General features: G+C 43.1%; 1 long non-coding RNA gene across 1 annotated transcript; it reads right to left on the bottom strand.

Moving 5' to 3' along the window:
- Positions 1–6,107: 6,107 nt before the first annotated feature.
- On the bottom strand, positions 6,108–17,562 carry LOC120593248 (uncharacterized). Its single transcript, XR_005650330.1, has 3 exons — positions 17,385–17,562; positions 12,770–12,904; positions 6,108–6,599 (listed from the first exon to the last, which is right to left on the bottom strand). It is a non-coding gene; the product is annotated as an uncharacterized LOC120593248 (long non-coding RNA).
- Between the last annotated feature and the right edge of the window lie 1,215 nt (positions 17,563–18,777).

Raw genomic sequence — 18,777 nt, 5'->3', positions numbered from 1 at the left:
AAAAAGAAAGAAAGGAAAAGAAAAAAAGTCTTTAAGAAAAAGAGGCTTTTCATACAGACGTACAAGAAAGTAAATGAAATCGATTGAAGATACTAACAGAGAACCATTCATTGTGTTAAGTGTCATAAAAAAGCCAAATTTATTCCCAGATCCTTATTCCCAGGTTCTAGGGATTAGCACGTTCCCTTTTCTGAAAATTGACATCTATAAGAAGGAAAATGCAAATAAAGAGAAAAATGATCGATACCATTTTTTTCTGAAAGCCCTAAACGGTCACGGAATAGTAAAGACGTCATCTCATTAACTATGAATCCAGGGTCTCATTTTCATACCATCTCAGGTGCTGGGGCACAGGAGTTGTGACCTCATTTTGGAGAATCTTCTGGAAAAAATGGTGTCCTCAAGATTGTGTCTTATGACTGAGATTCTCAATCAGTCAAAATGCCTGGGCTCTGCGTACCAGTCGGAGTCCCAGCAGAAAATGGGTAGCACATTCAGCTTGGGTAAGTGAGGAGAGTTTTTTAAAAGGCAGACGGGGTATAGGGACACCACAAAGGATGGTGCAGGACCCCCTAGGCCTGAAGGAACAAGGGGAGGGGACACATACAGGAATCTGGAGACAGAGTTGTGGTTTTTCTTCATGGAGTCAGCCCGCTCATGCTGCCCCATGAGGAGAAAAGCAAGAAGCAGGGTAAATAATCCCACCCTCACTCCCCTTTTCTGGAGTCTCCTGCTGGTGTTCCTCATTGGCCAAACCTAACTGGAAGTCCGAAAGCGGAAACCCTGTGATCCATGCAGGTCATCCTCCCAGGCACAGAGGTGGGCATCTTGGGACAGAGTATCCTCGTTAGCTGGGACTTTCATTTATACAAGAGCTCAAGGGGTCGGATATTAACTAGACCTAGAAACATATATCTCCAAATACATGTTTAGTTTGTATTTGAATAGGAAGCCATTTAAAATTTAGCTACTTCTGGCTAAATTTGGAGAGGGCATTTTGGATCTGGTGTGGTGCCACACAGACTGTCCCCATACCCAGGCCTGGTTGGAAATTCCCCAGGTTCCTGAAGAGAAGGGCCAATGAGTTCAAGTGCATTAGAAACGCTGGAACCTAAGGGGCACCTCCACCACTGAGAGCAAGATGGGCATTTCTGCAGCAGTCAGAGGGGACGAGAGAGGAGCCTAGAGACTCGATCAATGTCATGATGTGTCCAGTATTAGTTAAACCCAAATGCTGCACTGGTAAAAACTTCATGGCCAGTGAGGAGAATGTATGGGCCATCAAGGACTCTCTGCAGGGACAGGAAGGACATGGGAGTTTAAGAAACCGGACAATCCATGAATGGAAGCTCAGGGCCAGGATCACGCCCCTCCATGTACACAAAGAGGCACACCAATGCACGCATGCACACTGATGCCACCCTCTTGGTTTGACCTTGCAAGAACACTCACACTGAAACATGGATTCTTCGAGTGACATTACCATGTCCTGTCATTGCTAACTTCAGGGAAATCTGACTGTAGTCACAGAGCTTTTCAACAACATGGGTTTCAAGTTCACAGCCCTCCTCTCTCACTCCTCAAGCCCATTCAACCTCAGTGCCGATGGTGACCTCCAAAATAAACTGACAACCTCTTTTAACTGTCTCAAAAACAACCACGCACGCAACCACGTACCAGATACTTTCACACTTTTACATCAAACAGTGCTCTAAGATGGGGCGTTATTCCCATGTTTAAGATGAGAGAACCGAGGCTCAGAGTAACCGAGCAAACTTGATTACAACCGTAATTCCTTTTTTATTATGTCACAGCTCCTGTTAAAATCAGAAGCGGAAAACCCACTCCAGGGCCTCTGGGCTTTGTCATTCTGGGCTCCCAGTCAAACTATGTACAGTAGAGAGGCGGCACGTCGTTCCCAAGTTGCTGAATGGCAGAACAGACCTTTTACACCCACATCTTTACACATCTTTCACGGACCATCTCAATCAGATGTGAACTGGTATTTCTAAGAGACAAGTGAAGACGGCGACACTTCTGCATCTGTCTTTTGAGGAGTAAAGCCACAGCTCTCTCTGACAGCACAATGTTCCATTGTTCTTTTCAACTCAGGGACAGAGCTGACAGGCCCCCAGAAGCTGTGCTCCTCCGTCCTTCCACACCCCCTGAGAATGCTGCAGGAAAGAAAGAGGCCAACTCCGATGAGTGTGACCTGAGAAGTCCTGACTAGCAAGTATGATGAAGACACAGATAGGGGTGGGTTCCCCCAGAACCAGACCCTGAGGCAAGGATTCAAGAACAAATGTTTTATGTGGGGAGTGATCCAGGTAAAAGAGTGGAGAGGGAAAGAAGCCATTGTAGTTTCTAATGTGGGCAACTGGGACTCAGCCCATGGGGAAGCCCTGGGACACCTGTAGAATACGCCTTAAAGTTGTCACACCTGAGGGCAAAGAAGCTGGGAATTTATCTACTAATCCTTTCCAGTGGCTGGTGGAGGGCTGGTCCCAGGGCACTTAACTCCCTGGCAGTCCTGTCCTGTGGCCAGCAGGGTCTGACTGGAGGACACCTTCAAGTAGAAGGACCAGGCACTCGCAGGAGAAAACTGTTACCAGAAAAGGCAATGGTGACTCCAGGCAGGTAGAGGGGTAGCTACGTCTGCTGCCCCAGGTGGTTCCCTTCCAACATCATTAGTTCCAGGCCTGGGAAGTAAGCGGTTTGGGGGGAGGTGAACTATAAGGAACATGGTGGCAGGATTGTCTATCTGTAGTCGCTTCCGACAGGAAATTTTCTTCACCATCTCTGTGCCCGTTTCCTCATTTATTCAATGAAGATAATAACATTCCCCATCCCATGAGGCTGGTGTGGGATTATATGAGTTAATGTGCATGAAGCTCTTAGAACAATGTCTGGCACATAGTAAGTGCTCGATAAATGATCCAGCTCTACCTGGTCCATAGCATTGAGAATATACTGGAAGTCCCATTCTCAACCACAATGTAGAGATTGAAATCACTCGTAATGCCTTAATCCTGGGGTCCAAGAATCTCAAGAGACTTTGGACTCATTAAGTCAGAGAGTCCTCAAGCCCTTGCTTGGATGGGCCTTACCTCCTAGACATCTTCTAGTCACTTCTCGTTAACTACCACTCCTGTTGAGCAGTCTCTAAGACCAGCTTCTGCCTCAGCATCCTGCCCAGTGTTTACACCCTCTCAGGCTGGAGTCTTGCCCTGCACCCCCGCACCCCTGCACCCCTGTCTCTTTGCCCCCTCGGCAGGACCCTGAGCTCTACCAGCCCCTCCACTGGGGGAAGGGCATTGAATTGACTCCCAGGTTGTGCTGGGGTCCTGCTCCAAGGAGACAGCACCCATCTATCTTTTAGTACCACCTAGTACTGGCAATCTCATCTGTTCATGTCACCCCACCATAGTCTCTCTTACATGGGACCCAAAAGGTATGGAACAATAGATGAACTGAATTTAGTGCAAGGATAATTAGCAAGGATCCACAAAAATTTCTACACTTGAACCTCAAACCAAGAGCAAACAAGCAAATGGGAGAGAGACCAGTGATGGCCTACCGCTTGGCAGAGACAGGGCTGGATGGGATGGCCTGCTCAGCCTGAGATGAGGAAACTGGCTGACCCAGTCCTGTGCTGATTGCATGTCACCAGGCTCTGACCACATCACACAGTCAAGGGCAGCAGGAACAGCCTATAAAGTGAGACTGTCCAGACCTCTCTGGACACCAGTGCTGGGCCTTGGGAAGCTGCCCTCGAGCTATTCTTTGCAGGGATGAGACTCCCCAAGGAGTCAAGGTCCTAAGGCACCAGTGACAGTACCAGAGTGCTGTTCCTGAGCCACCCCCACCACCATCACCACCACCACAAGGGGGCTGGAGGAGGGAGGCCAGCTTGAGCATCTAAGCACAATCAGTTTCATCCTCTGGTCCCATGGCTGACGCCTCCAATTATACGGAAGCCTCATTGGCTTCATCTGTTTCCACTGCCCCAGGCTTTGCAAGCACTTTTGCAACGTAGGATGTTTTCTCCAGGCTTCGGTGAGTCACACCTGACAATGCCAAGCTCTGTTCCTGGCATACGAGCCACCTCTGCTTTGCCTCCTCTGTCACTGCAGGTGCGAGCCTGTCTGAGTTGGGCCTTTCTGGGGTCGGTCCTCGCCTTAGGGCTTGGCGGCCACCAACAATGGCTCTTCTCAGGACAGGTGTGGCAGGGAGGCAGGGAGGCAAGCCTTGGGCCCCTTCAGAGAATACTGCTTCCATTTTAGTGGCCCTTTTCCTACTCAGATTTTAGAACGCGTTTGCTGATGCTGGTCTTTGAAAATGCATTCACATTTGCTGGGACATGATAATGGACTGAAATTATCTGCAAAGTTGACTGTTGGGGAAATGTAAACAGTGATGGATTCTCTTAGGGGCACGTGGCCAACGAGGCCCACTGCATTTAGCATCTTTATTAAGGATCTGGTTGAAGGAGCATGAATAGTGTGCTTCATCATCTTATTTTTTTTTTTTAATTTTTAAAAATTTCACAAATAATACATGTTTGTTATGAAAAAGCAGATAGTCCAAAGGAAATTCTTTTCTAATTACTCTTCATGCCACTACTTATTTACTCTGAAATAACCACTCTTTTTAAAATAATATTTTTATTTTTCAATTATAGTTAGCATATAACATTATATTAGTTTCAGGTGTATAGCACAGTGATTAGACATTTATATAACTTATGAAGTGATCACCCTGATAAATCTAGTACCCATCTGACATCGTGATACATAGTTATCACAGTATTACTGACAACAGTCCACATGCTATATATCTTATATCCCCATTTTGTAACTATCGATTTGTATTTCTTAATTCCTTCCCCTTTTTCCCCAACCCCCCAAAACCCCTCCAACTGGCACCCCTCAAAATGTTCTCTGTATCTATGAGTTTGTTTCTGTTTTGTTTGTTTATTTTGTTATTTTGTTCTTTAGATTCCACATGTAAGTGAATTCATATGGCATTTGTCTTTCTCTGTCTGATTTACTCTACTCGGCAAGATACCCTCTAGGTCTATCCATGTTGTTACAGATGGCAAGATTTCATTCTTTTTTTAAAAAAGTTTTTTTATAGCTGAATAATATTTCATTGTATATATGTACCACCTCTTCTTCATCCATTTATCCATTGATGGACCCCCAAGTTGCCTCCATATCTTGGCTGTTGTAAATAATGCTGCAATGAAAATACAGACGCAGATGTTCCTTCAAAGTAATATTTGGGGTTTCTTCAGATAAATACCCAGAAGTGGGATTAGGGGATCCTTCTCTGTCTCTTGTTATTAGCCTTTGTTTTAAAGTCCATTCTGTTCAGTATAAGTATTGCTACTCCAGGTTTTTTTTTTTTCATTTCCATTTTCATGAAATATCTTTTCTCATCCCTTTACTTTCAGTCTGTGTGTGTCTTCCAATCTGAGGTGAGTCTCTTTTAATTTTTTTTTTTGAGTCTCTTTTAGACAGCACATGTAAAGATCTTGTTTTCTTATCCATTTAGACACTCTTTCGATTGAAGCATTTTGTCCTTTCTCATTTGAAGTAATTGTTGATAGATATGTAGTTATTGCCATTTTATTATTCTTTTTTTTTTTAATTTATTTTTCTCTTCTTAATAAAGAAGTCCCTCTAACATTTCTTGTAATACTGGTTTGGTGTTGATGAACTCCTTTAGCTTTTTTCTTGTCTGAGAAGCAGTTCATCTGTTCTTTGATCCTAAATGATAGCTTTGCTGAGTAGAGTTGAAGTAACTACTGATTTTAAGATTTTTGTGCAAATTTTCCATACTTAGATCCATATATATATACATACATATGTGTATGTGTATGTGAATATATATGTGTGTATGTGTGTGTATGTGTGTATATATTATATATATATATATATAATATATTATATATATATATATATATATATATATATAATATCTAGGTAAAATTTTTGACCTAGAGTGTTTAAAAAAAATTCCTTGACAGTTAAAGCTTTGATATAAACAATTTTGTCCTGAAAATGATAGACAAAATTGTTTATATCAAAGCTTTAACTGTCAAGGTTTTGACCATAGAAATAGGCTGTTTCTTAGGGGAAAATCCTTGGAATAGGATTTTTGTTACAAAACATTAAGCAAATACTTCCCTCCTGCAGCTCTGGGGGAATAAACAGGTATTGAACTATTGTACTAGATGCCGTTGTCCACTTGAGCCTGCCCAATACACTGAAGGAGAAAGTCGCTGCTGGGAAGGATGATCCTGGGAAAGCAGGCAAGGCCTGGGCAGGTGAGCCTCAGAAAGAGAACAGGAATACCTACCTTCTTCTCACCAGGTCCCATGGCAATTGGGCCAGACCTCAGAGGCCCAGACATCTCAGAAGACTCCTAGTGGTGAAGCGGGTGGCTTTCAGCTCAGTAGAGGTGCCAGCAAGGCAGTGAGGGTCCCTTGGGGAGTACTAGGGTGAGCCTGGGCCTGGAGACTCCAAAAGCAGTCATTTCTGGTAGGATTTGTCAGTTTCTCTCTGGGTGGTACTTCCTTTTGGTTATCCCCAAATCTAGTGAAAAGACAGAGACAAGTGCTAGCTGTGCTGTGAGTAACTAAGAGAAGAGCCTCTTTGTGTTCGAGTTAGAATGGTGAAGAGAGAGCAGTGGTAGCCTTTTTAAGGGTCAGGCTGGTTGAAGGTCACCTCTCGGATCAGCACAGGATGCTGGGCCTGTATCCTGGTGCTTGCTGGGGAGTGGAAGCAGGACAATATGAATGGGCAGTGCCCCCAGGAGACTCTCTAAAATGACCAGATGACCCTTAGAGGGAGGCTCTGTTCTTATAACCAAGCAGCTCCAAGATTTGGAGCTTTTTTGTAATTGATGGAATTAGTTGAAATATGTTCTCAGAGACTGGTGACATCTGAGACATCTGGTTACAAATAGACATATGACAAAAGTAGAAATGTGCTCTACCTGTTTTAGAACCCGCTTCCCCACCACTAGCTCAACAATATATTATGTATATCTTTCCATATCAGCAGATATGGACATTATCACTTTAATAGGTGAGTCATATTCCTCTTTATACATGTATAACCATAATTTATTTAAACGTTTCCTTTTATTGAAGCAACTTGAAAGCAGAGTGGTTTTGAGATAAGCAAGGAAAGGATGTGAATAAAGGTAAGCGCTGGCTTTTAAACACAGTGATTCACAGCTCCTGAGGGAATACCCATTTGGCTTGGTCTCAGAGTCTTGCCCGTGTACTCCGGTACCTGCTGTCTGCTATGTCCCTTGCTTGCTCTGATCCTGACTTGGCTGGTCTATGGCTAGGTGATGTGCCACTCTGCCTGGTTTCTTCTTACAGGGTAGGGATCAGCACCCAAGCCAACTGTACCCGCAAGCCCTGATCGCTTGGCAAACCCTCTCACTTAGGCAGTTACACCCTCAATTTTAAGGACATCACCTCTTCTGCTCAGGGAATACCCCCATAATTCCTTCAAGGTGAGCCTCACTCTTTCTCCTGTTCTTCTGGTTCTGTGTGTCTGTGTGTCTGTGTGCCTTCCCCAAACCTCCCCCACCCCAAACCCTAACTCCATGTCTACCCACCACCATATGTATACACCTTTTTTCACATTCTTCTTTTTTTTTTGGTTTTAATCAGAAAAGATGATGTAGTGTACTGTCTCTATTTATAACATACATGTTAAATTCTTTCAGTTGGAGATGATGGGTTGAACACAGTGTTCATTTCCTCTACTTCAGACCCCACTAAAATGAGAATAATCCAATTTTTTGAAGGACAAAAAGAATAGAGAGAGAAACGGCGACAAACAATAGATTTCAACAATTGGATGGATCAGATGGAGATGTGTTAACTGTTTATCAGGAAGAAAGAAGCTTCACCTGAAAGTCCTTTCAGAGGTAGATACTGATGATAGCAGAGAACAGAAAGCTGATTTGCTCTGCTCCAAGGCTCCTGTGGAGTTCAGAACCTGGAGGCACTAGATACTGTGGAGGGCAGGGATGAAGCTCAGGGCTACAGAGATTCAAGTCGATAAACTGAGTGACCGAACCCTCTAGAACACTATGTAGATTGTCTACTCACATTTCAATTCCACCATCATCCTCCTTCCTAACAGAACCCTGACTTTGTTAGAGTATCAACCCTTTTTCCACATAGTATGTACTTCAAAGGAAGACTCGATCCCGAGATCTAACAGATGAAACTTGGTTACCCAGTCAGCACATGACAGTTCATATAGTCTCTAGTGGTGTGCTCATGATCCAGGTTGACCCAATAAAATAGAATAAAAGCACTAGGAGAAAGGTTTTTTCCTTCGGTTGGATATAGGCATGGAAGTGTATAGCCCAGTGCTTCTCAAACTCATATGACTCATTTGGGAATCCTATTAAAATGCAGATTCTGATGAGTAGATCTGAGACAGGGCTCATTCTGCATTTATGACAAGATTTGAGGTGTTGCTTATCCTCTGGTCCAAGGACAATACTTTGAGTAGCAAAGTATTGTATAGCTCAATACTTTTTTATTGTATTGAGTAGCAAAGTATAGCTCAGTTGCTAGTGACATAATTTTACTGTTGTGAAGAAAACCAATTCATTTGACTCAAATATTGAGGACAGCAAAACAAAGAGCCTGACCAACTCTTATGGCATCATTGAGCCACTGATCCATATCACGCTTGGAGCACACTCTATCTTTGAACTTCTAGTTATATAAGATAATACTTTTGTCTAAGCCAGTTAAAGTCAAGGCTCTGTCAACTATAGCTATACCCTGGGATGAGGGATGGTTATTCTCTGGAGAAGAAAAATGGAAGAGGATAAGGATTCGGGGCCATCAGGTACAGGGGAGGCTAGGAGCCAGGTATAGGACCAAAAACAGGAATTAATGATCTGCATGTAAATGAGACATGAAGGAACTTTCAGGGTAGTAGAAATATTAAAATTCATCTAATGTACAATTAAGATTTTATACCTTACAACATATCAATCACACATCAATAAAAATATTTTTAAAACTGCAAATGGAAAGTTGATATTCCCTGGCCCCCTTCCATGCCCCATGTCCCACTCTTTAAAAGCCAGGGTGATACCAACAAAGGAAGAGATCGAAAGGTTCATTTCTGGGTAAATGGCATGGCCTAAAGAGAAGTGTCTTTTGAGAATCTCCAAATGCAACAGTTCAGCATCTGATCACTGAAGCGTGAAACTTACTGGCTGGTAATCCTCCTGGCCCAGCCCCCCACACACAGAGATTTCAATCACCTATTTTGTGCCTGTTTCATAAATGGGCAACAAAGGATGACTAGACTTGAGAAAAGACTCCAACATAACATAGAAAGAAAAAAAAATAAATGAAATAAAACAACACCAAAATTGAAATAGGAAAAAAAAAGAACTGAAGAAAATAGAGATAATGCATAACTCAGAAGGAAACTTTAACATTGAATTAGTATACTCAGAGGCACAAGGAAATATATTGCTTCCATTAAAGAAGAATGGGGTTTAGAAAGGAAGGAAGGAAGGAAGGAAGGAAGGAAGAAGAAAGAAAGGAAAAGAAACAATTAGGGAACAAGAAAGGACTATTAGAAATTTAGAATAAAAGAGAAAAAATAAAACAAGCCAATAAAAGTTTAGGGGATAAATATAACAAAATCAATTAGAAAGCAGAACAAAAAGGTAGAGATAGAAAATATGGAAAAAAACACAAGAGCCTTAGATAACCAACCAGGAAATTCAGTATCTAACTAATAGAAAAAATAGAGAGAGGGAAAAAAGAGAGAAAGAAATTGTTAAAGAACTGATTAAAGAATAGTTCCTGGAACTAGACTGCATCTTCTACTTCAGGGCTTATATAACATTTCAGCCACCTGCAAAAGAATGAAACTAGACTGTTGTCTATCACCACATACCAAAATTAACTCAAAATGGATTAAGGACCTGACTATAAGACCTGAAACACTAAAATGCATAGAAGAAAACATAGGAACTAAACTCAAGGATCTTGGGCTTAAAGAGTATTTTATGAATTTGACCTCAAAGGCAAGGGAAATAAAAGCAAAAATAAACAAATGGGACTACATCAAACTAAAAAGCTTCTGCTCAGCAAAAGAAACCATCAACGAGATAAAGAGACAACCATCTGAATGGGAAAATATATTTGCAAGCAACACTTCCGATAAGGGCCTAATATCCAAAATATACAAAGAACTCATACAACTCAATAACAACAACAACAAAAAAAAAACAAATAATCCAATCAAAAAATAGGCAGAGGATCTGAACAGACACTTCCCCCTAGAAGACATACAAATGGCCAACAAATATTTGAAAAGATGCTCAACATCACTAGCTATTAGGGAAATGCAAATTAAAACCACACCCATTAGAATAGCTATAATCAACAGGACAAGTAATAACAAATGTTGCAGAGGATGCAGAGAAAAAGGAATCCTCATACACTGCTGGTAGGACTGCAAATTGGTACAGCCACTATAGATAACAGTATGGAGTTTCCTCAGAAAACTAAGACTTGATCTGCCATATGATCCAGCAATCCTTCTACTGGGCATTTACCCCAAAAGACTTAAAAACTCATATCCGAAGAGATATTTGCATACTGATGTTCATAGCAGCATTATTCACAGTGACCAGGACATGGAAGCAACCGAAGTGTCCTATGATAGATGACTGGATAAAGAAGCTGTGATACATATAGACAATGGAATATTACTCAGCTATAAGAAGAGATGAAATACTGCCATTTGAGACCACATGGATGGACTTCGAGATAATCATACTAAGCAAAGTAAGCCAGACAGAAAAAGTTGAAAATCACATGATATAACTTATATGTGGGATGTAAACCTGAAAGCAACAAATGAACAGGACGAACAGAGACTCATGGACATGGATAGACTAGTGGTTATCAGAGGGTAAGGGGGAGGAGGGAGTGGGGAGGTAGACATGGTAAAGTGGGTCAAATACACAGTGACAGAAAGAAATCTAACTATGTGAGGTGAACACACAGTGTAAATATATATATACATTACTGTTAAAGTGTACAGATGAAACTTATTGGATTTCATTAACCAATGTCACAATAAATAAATAATATAAATAAATAATAAAATTTCAAAACAGCAGGAATAAATAACATATCCTAAAAGATTCCAAAGAGGAAAATATATTACATGCAAAAGACAGATAATTAGAACGGCATTTAAGTTTCCAAGGACAGAACTGGAAGCTAGAAGACAATGAAGCAATGAATGTTATAACATTTTGAAATAAATATTGTTTTCAACCCTGAATTTCATAGTCATCGAATTAGAAATTGTGTGAGGATAAAGTAAAAATATTTCGTTAACATAAAACACTCAGAAAAAAATTACTTTTCATACAAACAACCTTCCTTAAAAAGCTACTGGAGAGTATGCTCCAGAAAAATTAGGGAGTAATCCAAAAAAGAAGACAAAGGATCAAGAAATGGTGGATCTGATCCAGGACAGGGGCAAAAGTAGTCTCCGGAGGATAGCTGTGCACAAGGCCTACAAATTAACCAGCACAGTGGAAGTAAGAGGAAAGAATCCCTTACGATGGAGGTCTCCAGAAATAAAAAAGGGTGAAACGATAAAATAAATGAGATGATAGAATGTTTATAAAATGCTAACGATAGGTAGATGAGATCTAATTGATTTTTTAAAAACTATAAAAAATATGTAGGTAGAAAAATATGTAAGTGAAACAACTAGGCCATCATTAACTCTAAGGAAAAGCAAACACGGTTCAAGAAGAGAAACATAATTACAGTAAACTCTGTTCACTTATTTAAGTAAAAACAATGACAGGACTCAAAGAGATGATGGGGTTATGGGGAGAGGTGAGGAGAGCTGCTGCAAGAGAGCTGCATTCTCCCACCCACACGTCGAGAACTAGACATATAGGCATAAATGTAGAAATACAGAATTAAAGTTAACGCCAAAGAATAAACCTAGAAGTATTTCAAATTACCTCCTCTGGGGAGATTGTGGAGTCAGGGACTGCTCTTATTCATTATAACCCTTTTGTTGTTATTTTATTTCTTTTTAACCATATGTAAACAAGGCATTGTTAAAATTTTTTTAGAAGTTAAGATTAGATATATGTTTAAATTGATGAAAGAATGAGAAGATCACCAGGCCATGCATTTGAGATCTGCGTTCTATTTTTATCCCCTTACTAATCGGCTGAGTCAGTCCAGACCTGAACTATCACTGAGTCACCTTGAACAGATGACCTCTCTTTCCCCTTTCCCAGCCTCTGCTTCTCTAAAATGGAGGTAATGAAACCACCTTCAAAAGGGCATCAAAGGGTCACATGGGGGCTGTGCCCACTATAGGCCCTTCTAGGTGCTCAGTAAATATCCATGACTTGAACCTCTTGAATGGGAGGGAAATTGGGTAGAAATAGGCAAGATAGGGTCAGATTTCAGGAAGCTGAGATGCCTGGCAAGATACCAGGTTTTTGCTGGTTATGACACCTGTAACTGCTCTTGCTTTTCCTTCTGGGGGCTTCTCTCTGAGAGTGACCATGCCCAAGGACCCTCCACTAAGTGGCCAGAGCAACGGAGGCGCCTGATGGCACAGTGTTCCCTTGGGCTGGACATACTTAAACCCATCACGGCTGCTATCCATGCCCCCAGAACTGCCTAAATGCAAAGGAAACGTTCCCCGACCTGCTTCATTTTCATGATCAGCATCTGCTTAACGTGGGCAGGAGGAATTTTCTTTCTGAAAGTTCAGTCTGTGATTTCCGTGCCCCTGGTGGCCTCTAGAATCCCATTCTGCTCAGCGAAAGTGCTCTTTTCAAACTGTCAGGAGGGGAAAGATGACAAGGCTTTAATGAAGTCAAGTCATCATTTTTTCATGGCGCATGAGGCCGTAGGCAGCTCGGCTGGGGAGGGAACATGGAGATGGTTTCTTTCACCTCGGTCTCCTCCATGACCTCCCTGCTATATCTTGTCCCCAGTGCAGTTTGGGAGCTACTTCACATAAACAAGCCCAATGCTGCAGGGTTCCCTAAGGCCACTGGCTGGACCACTAAAGAGGGCACTGAGGTCTGATGCCATTAATCACCCAGACGGGCACTTGCAGCTTCTTGGCTCAGCTGAGAGCTCCCTCTCCTCCCTGCCCCCAAGAGAATGAATCTCTCGATTTTCTCTCTGTGATTCAGCTAATATTAACAGGGCTTAAATCATTGAGGCTCCCAGAAGTCAGGTTTTTGCTGGTTTTCCTACAAATGAGCCACCAAATTTAGCCAGAAATGCTTTCTGTTTAAATAAAGACTGCATCCATTTGGAAAAAAACATATATATTTCAAGGTCTAGTTAATATCAGATCCCCTGAACTCCTCCCATAGTCCTGTATAATTCAAAAGCTCCAGTGAAAATAGATACTCATCTGCTGATAGGAATTCACATTCCTGAAAGGGCAAAAAGGCTCCTTTCAAGGAGAGGATTGCTTTGGATATAGCTGTGAAAATCTGTTACTTGCGTGGCATAGGGTGAGGGGGGAAGGAAAAAATGCAAGGGATTAGGCTCTGACCCCCATATCCTAGGGGAACCCAATGATATTCTAGTTGGTCTAGGCCAGCGGTTCTTAAACTTCAGCATGCATCAGAATTACCTGGTGGACTTATAAAAACACAAATTGCTGGGACCTGCCCCAGAGTTTCTGATGCAGTACATCTGGGGTCAGGTCAGAGAAGTTACATTTACAACAAATGCCCAAGTGATGCTGATGCTGCTGGTCAGGGGACCACATTTTGAGAATCAGTGCCCTGGAATTTCCTGAATGGCCACACCCAGGAGTTTGTTCCCAAGGGACTCTGCTGCCAGCCTGGCCTCTCCCATCCTTTCTCTGCTCACTGCACTGTAGCAGCCTTCCCTGAGCTGGTGCTGAGCACAGCTGGAAACCCATGAGGAATCTCAGCTCCAGTCCACCGCCCCCCCACAGGCTGAGCTTGCTGCTGAACTTGGCCCAGTGTTGGGATTGTCTGATGTCCTGAGATGAGCCTTGGGCATACGCCCGCCCAGTGGGTCACAGCTTTTCCAGCCCCTGCAGAGTGGGTTCAGCCCAAGCAGCTGGGTTCAATCTTGCTTCGGTGGCCTGGCATCTCAGTCCCCTTGCCACTAGAGCTCTGTCCCCAATCCCTTTACCAAAGTCTTGGACCTGGTGTCTCGCTTCCTTCTCCCTTCAGGCAGAGGCTAGACAAAGCTCCCTCTGGATGAGAAGCACTGTGCCTATCTAACTTAATGGGCTGTAGTCACACACATGCCCACCTACTCTCAAGGTGGGCTATCCCAAGGAACAACTTCTTTAACACTGGCTCAATCATAATCAAAATGGCCACTGAGATTTTGATGTTTGTCATGCTTTTGAAGAGTAGCAAACTCAAGATAGGTAATACTTCTCACCGAGCTGTACCTGCCTGGCACCCCAACTACCTCTACTTCCCCTTGGCTGAGCTGTCACCACGTTTACCCCAGAACCTACTCCCACCCACTGCTCCCCCCTCCCTTGCAGCATCTTGATTATGATACCTTCTCTTTCCTTTCTCGGGGTTTTGCAAGACAGCGAGGGTCCCGTGGACCCTTCACTAAGTAACCTCAGTTGTGATTCCATGAGGCTGCCCAATTTCCTTGCCACCTGCTGTGGCCAATACTAAGTTGTAGCTGCAAGGCATAGAGACTTGTGGTGAAGAGCATGAGCTCAAGAGATAGACTCGGGTTTGATTGCCTGCTCTTCTACTTGCTAGCTCTGCGACCTCAGGGGAGCCACTCAGTCCCTCTGAGTCACAGTTTCATCATCAATAAATAGAGCTCATAATAGTACCTACTTCATAGGATGGATAAGAATTAAATGAGCTAAAGTACGTAAGGCACTGCATTTGTTTCTTATCACTGGTGTAACTAATTACCCCAAACTTAGTGACGGAAAAATACCAGAAATTTATTCTCTTACAGTCCTAGAGACCAGATGCCTGAAACAAGGTTAAAATCAAGATGTCAGCAGGGCTGGTTCCTTCTGGAGGCCACAGAGGAGAATCCATTCCTTACCTCTTGTAGCTTCTGGTGGCTGCTGCATTCCTTGGCTTGTGGTCACATCACTCAAAGCTCTGCTTTTATGATCACATTTCCTTCTCCTCATCTGTGCTAAATGTTCATCTGCCTCCTACACTTGTGATTATATTTAGGGCTCACCCAGACAATTCAGGATAATCTTCCCACTTCAAGATCCTTAACTTAGTCACATCTGTAAAATCCCTTTTGCCATATAAGGTGACATTTACAGGTTCCAGAGATTAAGACCTAGATATTTTGGAGACGTGTAATTTAGCCCACTGCAGGTGCTAAATGGAGTGCCTGGTATATAGAAACTTCATAAATTACTAATAAGAAGCTTCTACTTATTACTGTTATTATCATTACAATGTTTGTTCCCTAATTCTGCCAAAACATTATTCCTATGATCACCACCCTGTCAGCACAGGGTTGGATTTTAAGCACAATTATGTGAGGCTTGAATAACTAATGCTTAGAATATTTAGCCATTTATACCATCTATAAAATTCTTCCTTCCCAATATGCACTCCTAGCAGGAGGTAGGAATTCTCAGCAGAATGCAATAAAAGCCCCTCCAGGTAAACTTTTAACTAACAACTTATCAGAGCAAGATGATGCTTTAATGAGTTCTCTGAGCTCTCCGGATACATCCCTGAGCACAGCTTCCTCTGGCCATCTCATCTGAGATTCCTTTCAAGGATGTGGCTGAGCTCTGCTCTTCTCCCACCTGGCAAGAGCTGAGCAAGACCCCCGAGGTTCTTATCTAAGGGACAGCTAATGAAAAGTCACTGTCTTCACTTCTGTCTGCATCTGTCCACAGAGCATATCCACAAGCTGTGTCTTATAATATAGAGCTTTACCTGAGCCCTCACAGCTTGTTGTACCTCTGGACACCAGACACTGATGGAAGTGAGTTTCAAGTGCAAAGAGTGTACAGAGCCATGGCATGGGTAGGTTAGGTCCAGGCCAAGAAGCGGCCAGTTTTATACTGGGTTCAATTTATGATTCCAGAATCAGGGTCATGGAGCCACCAAGGCCAATGAGAGGAAATCATCAAAGGGAGAGAGAGAGACGTCAGAGGTGCCCTGGTCAAGGATACAGCAGGTCAGTCTCTGGAGTAAGAGCCAGGACAAAAAGAAATTGGAGTGGAACATAGGAGGAGGGTCTGTGGTCATCTGACTAATTGTAGATCTTTCTTACCAGGGCCTCTTCTGAAGGGTCAATTCTTGTATCTAAGGGTTTAAAGACCATGACTTTTTCACATTCGGCACCCTAAGCATTCAGTTTCAAAATGTCTGAGAGCATATGCCCAGGTAGTTCCTTGAGGCTGGAGGTGACCATGGTCAATCGTGCCAAGACAAACACCCCTCACTGGCTCCACACTAGTGGCCTCAAGGGCGCATTCTTGGGGGTCTTTTTCCTGAACGAACTGCTTCTTGTATTCCATGGGGTCTTGACTTAGTCAGCTCAGTCTTCTATAACAAGTAACAGACTGAGTGGCTTAAACAATAAATATTTATTGTTTACAGTTCTGGAGATTAGAAGCACAAGAGCAAGGTGTTATGATCACTGGGTTCTGGCGAGTATACCCTCTTCCTATTTGCAGACAGCTGACTTCTCATCGTATCCTCACAGGGTGAAAGAGATCATCTCTCTGTCTCTTCTAATCTCATCCGGGAGAATTTTATCCTCATGATGTAATTACTTCCCAAAGGCTCCACTTCTGAATTCCATCACACCGGGAATCGGGAGCTTTAATGCATGAACGTTCAGTCCACGGCGATTGCACGCTTTTACTATTTCCCTCCAAGTGTCTGTTGTCTCTTAGGGGCACCTCAGGGTAATGAAGTCCTTCCTAACGTGGAGCCCCTTTAATCCATCAGATGCTCTCAGAGCTCCCATGGGGTTCCTAGGAGGCTCACCAGATCTCAGTGTCTGAGAATCAGGACCACATGAGCTCCAGGCCTGGGCGCCCAGCTCAGGCCCAGTGGTGTCGGCTCAGCTAAGCTCTCCGCTGAGGATTTTGAAGGGAACTTGATGCTATGATAGTCAGGGCGATTTCAGCTGGGTCTGCCTCTCTGCCCACTCTTTGTTTTGTCCCTGCTCCTGGTCACACTTCCTGAGGTGGGTTCTCCATATCTCTTCTACTCTCCTAGAGTCTTACCACTTCTATTTTCCCCAGTCTACCTCCCCAGCCCCCATAACTATCTCCCACGGATTCTCTCACCTCCATCTTTAAGGGAATATCAAGGCCCCTAGCTAGGAACATCCCATCTCTGCACCCATCTTCACACCATGCTCTTTTTCAAGGAAAAGGAAATGGAGTGGAGCATGGGTCGAGTTGAGCTCTGAAGTCAGTCCATCCGAGTCAAGAGTGGATTTTGCTTCCTACTCGCTGTGTGATTTCAGTTGATTAACTTCACGTGCAAAATGGAATAGCAGTAGGATCTTCCACTCATACAGCCGCTGAGGAATAAATGAGAAATCAGCATATAGATGACAATGTCTTTCACAGGGTGTGTACAGAGCAATGTAGGTGATGATTATTATTGTTATATGTACAGCATAACATGTAAACAAATAGAAAGCAGTATTGGGAATATGAACTCTGAAGTCTTGGCTGTGTTGCTTTTTAGTTCTGGGATCTTGAAAAAGTCACTTAATCTCCTTGATCTTCAGATTTTTCATTTGGAAAATGAAGACATGACAGTGCCTGTCTGAGGTGGGAAAGGACACAACCTGTTCGAAGTTCCCGGCATAGTGTCTGGAGCATAGTGAGCCCTCCATCCATAGGGTGGTGGCCTGCCCTCCCTTCCCCTCTCCAGGGCTGATGTCCAACACATGCACCCTGGGGCCCACCTTCTGTTGTCACCCCACCCCGACTCGTGTATCTTCAGCATTTCCCTTTCTTCTGCATCCTGAACCTCAGTCTCCAGACAGGCCCAAGTTTCCCCACATAAAGAACACCCTCTTTCTATCTTTTAAAAAAATCTACCTTATTATTCTCCTCTTTCCACCAGAGAACTTCTAGAAAGGTTGGTCTACCCTTGACTGCAGGCTTCATTTGCTGATGATGGGGCAATTATAGGCTTTTACTGTTTCCCACCAGCTGTCTGGCATCTCTTAGGGAGACCTCAGGATAATGAAGTCCTCGAGTGTCTGTGAGTTGTCTGTTGAGGTGTTTGTGTTCTGTCTGCTGAGTTTATTTAGGTGGTCTAATATCCCGTATCTTTTCTATAAGTAGAGGTAGCAGTTTACCACTGGTAGCTAAGATGGCTTTGTAGGTGACTAGAATCAACTCTACCATAAAGTTAATTCTCCAAGCCTCTCTTGGGAACTCTCTGGAGATGAACCAGCTCATTAAAGGACTCCCGGGGTGGGTGGGAGTGCTATGGGGGTGAAACAGAAGTGGGCTGACTCAAGAAGGCAGAAAAAGATGGCTGGGGAAAAGTAAACTCTGTGGAGGAATCTGATTTAAACTATGAATAAAACGAAGAGGCAAGAGGTAGTCATAGTTTTCCACTAAATTCTAAGGGGGAAAACAAACAAAAATATTCTAAGACCTGAAGCTTCAAAAAAGATGATAAGAAGCAGATAAAAGAAAACCCCTTTCAGTTTTG

The sequence above is a fragment of the Pteropus medius genome, unplaced genomic scaffold (assembly GCF_902729225.1).
Source record: "Pteropus medius unplaced genomic scaffold, Ma_sr-lr_union100, whole genome shotgun sequence".
NCBI classification, from domain to species: Eukaryota; Metazoa; Chordata; class Mammalia; order Chiroptera; family Pteropodidae; genus Pteropus; species Pteropus medius.
This window is presented reverse-complemented; position numbering and strand designations above follow the sequence as displayed.